This window comes from Aotus nancymaae, unplaced genomic scaffold (assembly GCF_030222135.1).
Source record: "Aotus nancymaae isolate 86718 unplaced genomic scaffold, 86718_ANA_hifiasm-v0.15.2.pri h1tg000014l, whole genome shotgun sequence".
Classification (NCBI taxonomy): Eukaryota; Metazoa; Chordata; class Mammalia; order Primates; family Aotidae; genus Aotus; species Aotus nancymaae.
The window spans coordinates 26,851,561-26,856,111 of record NW_026988425.1 but is presented as its reverse complement, the minus strand read 5'-3'; the positions used below and the strand labels follow the sequence as shown (position 1 = coordinate 26,856,111).

General features: G+C 36.7%; 1 non-coding gene across 1 annotated transcript; it reads right to left on the bottom strand.

Moving 5' to 3' along the window:
* Positions 1-1,630: 1,630 nt before the first annotated feature.
* On the bottom strand, positions 1,631-1,737 carry LOC135274945 (U6 spliceosomal RNA). Its single transcript, XR_010342688.1, has one exon. It is a non-coding gene; the product is annotated as a U6 spliceosomal RNA (small nuclear RNA).
* Positions 1,738-4,551: the final 2,814 nt, after the last annotated feature.

Here is a 4,551-nt window from a genome sequence, read left to right as displayed (position 1 = left end):
TATAAATTTGTTTAAGTTCCTTGCAAATTCTGGATATTAGGCCTTTGTCAGATGGTTAGATCACAAAAATTTTCTCTCATTCTGTAGGTTACGTGTTCACTTTGATGATAGTTTCTTTTGCTGTGCAGAAGCTCTTCCATTTAATTAAATCCCATTTGTCAATTTTTGCTTTTGTTGTAATTGCTTTTGGTGTTTTAGTCATGAAGTCTTTGCCCATGCCTATGTCCTGACAGGCATCGCCTCAGTTCTTCTAGGGTTTTTTTTTATGGTTTGGGGTTTTACATTTAAGTCTATCATTCTTCTCAAGTTAATGTTTTTAAAATGTGTAAGGAAGGAATGTAGTTTCACTTTTCTCCATATGGCTAGCCAGTTTTCTTAGCACCGTTTATTAAATAGGGAATCCTTTCCTCATTGCTTGTTTTTGTCATGTTTGTTGAAGATCAGATGGTTGTAGTTGTAGATTTATGGTCTTATTTCTGAGTTCTCTGTTTTGTTCCATTGGTATATGTGTCTGTTTTTGTACCAGTACCATGTTGTTTTGGTTCCTGTAGCCTTGTGGTATAGTTTGAAGTCTGGTAGCATGATGCATCCATCTTTGTTCTTTTTGCTTAACATTGTTTGGTTATACAAGGTCTTTCTTAGTTCCATATGAATTTTAAGGTAGTTTTTTCTAATTTCATGAAGAATATCAATGGTAGTTTTATGGGAATAGCATTGAATCTATAAATTACTTTGGGCAGTATGGACGTTCTTATGATACCGATTCCTCCTATCCATGAGGATGGAATTCTTTTCCATGTGTGTGTGTCCTCTCTTATTCCCTTGAGAAGTGGTTTGTAGCTCTCCTTGAAAGGTTCTACATGTCCCTTGTTGGCTGTAATCCTAGTAATTTGATTCTCTTTGTAGCAATTGTGAATGGGAGGTCATTCATTATGTGGCTCTCTGCTTGTCTATTGTTGATGTATAGGAATGTTTGTGATCTTTTTTTACATTAATTTTGTATTTGAGACTTTGCTGAAGTTGCTTATCAGCTTAGCAAATCTTTGGGCTGAGACTATTGGATTTTACAGAGATAATCTGATTTTCTCTCTTCCTATTTAAATATCTTTCTTTCTTTCACTTGACTGATTGCCCTGGCCAGAACTTCCAATAATATGTTGAATAGGAGTGGTGAGAGGGAACATCCTTGTCTTGTGCCAGTTTTTAAAAGGAATTCTTCCAGCTTTTGCCCCTTCAGTATGATATTGGCTGTGGGTTTGTCATAAATAGCTCTTATTATTTTGAGATATTTTCCATCAATACCTAGTTTATTGTGAGTTTTTATTATGAGGGGATGTTGAATTTTATCAGAGGCCTTTTCAGCATCTGTTCAGAATACAATGCAGTTTTTGTCATTGGTTCCGTTTATGTGATGGATTACGCTTATTGATTTGTGTATGTTGAACCAGTCTCGCATTTTGGGAATGAAGCCAACTTGATCATGGTAGATAAGCTTTTTGATGTAGTGCTGGATTTGGTTTGCCAGTATTTTACTGAGGATTTTCACATCCATGTTCATCAGGGAATTGGCTTGAAGTTTCCTTTCTTTGTTGTGTCTCTGCCAGGTTTTGGTATCAGGATGATCCTGGCCAAAAATATGTAATGTTTCATGAATTTGCATGTCATCCGTACACAGGGGTTATACTAATCTTCTCTGTATCATTCCAATTTTAGTATATGTACTGCTGAAGCGAGCACTCAAATTTTATTTTTTTAGTTGTTTTATCTTTGAGAAAAAATTTATTCACTTTCCCAATGAATAGATGTTTATTTCAAGATAGACTGCAGTCCATTATTGTCAACACTTCAATCTTACTAGCCATTGCCTTCTTCAAGTGGCATAATTTGTTATCCTGTAAGTGCAAGGTCACTTATGTTCAGCCAATTGTATATATGTTTCCATATACGGATTCAATAATTGTTAAATTAAGTTTAACCTAAAGCTACCTTCTTGTAAGTTCAGCTTAAAAGTTCCTTCATACCTAGTGAACTGTGACCTTAAGTGAATGTTTAAACAGCCTGTAACCTATTCTTGTACAAATCACCAAGTTTAGCCAAAGGTGATGAACTCTTCAGGGTTAGCCTAAGACAAGTGCCGGGCTGTAACCAATCCAACTGTTTCTCTCCTCACTTCCATCATCTGTAAGGGTGGTGTGGTCTTGGTGCACAATTCATGAATTGTCCTTTGCTCAGTTAAACTCTGTTAAGTTTAATCTGTTCAAAAATTCTCTTTCATATAACACATTTCCTAAAAGGAAAAATTCTATGTCTAGATTTATATTTCGAATTTACAAAAATAATTTTACTCATTAACTCCACTGAAATTTATTTTTGTTTCGGTTATCATTTATGGTATGTTGGGCTCATATTTTGCTGAATGTATGTGGCATGATCAATCTAAAAATAATAATTTTGACTCCCTTTCACTGCATATGTCAGAGGCATTTGAACCAGAGCAACTCTGTCTTGAATAGGAGCTGGGTAAAATATGGCTGAACCTAAGGGCTGCATTCCCAGAGAGTTAGACATTCTAAGTCAGAGGATGGGACAGGAGGTTGGCACAAGACACAGGTCATAAAGACCTTGCTGATAAAACAGGCTGCACTAAAGAAGCCGGGTAAAACTCATCAAAACCAAGATGGCCACAAGAGTGACCTCTGGTCTTCCTCACTGCTACACTCCCACCATCACCATAACAGTTTATAAATGTCATGGTAGCATCAAGCAGTTACCCTACATGGTCTAAAAAGGAGAGGCATGAATATGCATACATCGTTTAGCATGTAATCAAAAAATAACCATAAAAATAGGCAACCAGCAGCCCTTGGGGCTTCTCTGCCTATGGAGCAGCCATTCTCTGGTTTTTACTTTCCTAATAAACTTGCTTTCACTTTACTTGGACTCACCCTGGATTCTTTCTTGCGTGAGATCCAAGAGCCCTCTCTTGGGGTCTGGAGCGGGACCCTTTTCCTGTAACACATGTATCAGAACAATTTCCTATTCATTAAGTTTCAACTTTTGGTTGTAGTATATTTTAGTACGAACATCCAGGAACAAATTCTCAGCTGAATATATCTGAGAGAAAAATTGTCCAATGATCAAATATTTTAAAGCTCTTAGAAGATGAAGTATCACTGTAGTTCAAACACATGTAAAGTTTTACTATTTCTTGTAAGGATATGTTCTTCCAGTGTAACTATAACTCGAGTTGGTAATATATTATTTATACTTTAACTGGAAAATATGAGAATTGTATTTTTTATCATAGAAATTTCAATAATTTTACATTTTGAGTATATTCAAATATTAAAAGAATTAAATTGGAACTCTGTTTGTACATTAAAAGTAGACATAGCTGGGTACGATGGCTCGTGCCTGTAATCCCAGCACATGGGCGAGGCCAAGGTGGGCAGATCACCTGAGGTCAGGAGTTCAAGACCAACCTGACCAACATAGAGGAAACCCTGTCTCTACTAAAAATACAAAATTAGCCAGGCAAGGTGGTCCATGCCTCTAATCCCAGCTACTTGGGAGGCTGAGGCAGGAGAATTGTTTGAAGCTGGGAGGTGAAGGTTGCAGTGAGCCGAAATCACACCATTACACTCCAGCCTGGGCAACAAGAGTGAAACTCCATCTCAAAAATTAAAAAATAAAAATAAAATAAAATAAAATAAAAGTGGAGATAATTTTATAAATAATATATGTCATTATTTATAAGTGAGAATGGACTATAGAGATAGGTGGGTTCCAAACACATCACTCAAAATATGACTGTTGGTGTCCAGAATATGTCACCCTGATCAATGCTTCTCAGACATATTGATTATTTTGAGCTGGTTACTCTGAGAAACAGACACAGAAGTAGCTCTGAAAATTTGTCCTTCTGTAAGAGAAATTTACATCTATAAAGAAAATTTCTTTGGGAGGCCGAGGCGGGTGGATCACGAGGTCAAGAGATCGAGACCATCCTGGTCAACATGGTGAAACCCCGTCTCTACTAAAAAACTACAAAAAATTAGCTGGGCATGGTGGCGCGTGCCTGTAATCCCAGCTACTCAGGAAGCTGAGGCAGGAGAATTGCCTGAACCCAGGAGGCGGAGGTTGCGGTGAGCCGAGATCGCGCCATTGCACTCCAGTCTGGGTAACAAGAGCGAAACTCCGTCTCAAAAAAAAAAAAAAAATAAAAAAAAAAAAAAAATAAAATAAAAAGAAAATTTCTGTTTGTGTCTCTTCCTCTCTGCACCAGGAGTTGAGAGAGGACTTAATGAAGAAGGCATGGACTTAAGTCTGCATAACAAACCATGCTTTCCTTAAGGTGATTTTCCTGATCATTTCATCTTAACCAGGCCTTTCCCTGCACACTTTTTTTTTTTTTTTGAGATAATGATGACATGTAAGTCTGAAGTTTGAAAGTATTTTTTGAGATATACTTTGAAAAATTACACATGTTCTGGTGTCTCCCATATATATATACAAAACTATAAATGTTAATAAATGTCTGTTTGTTTTTGC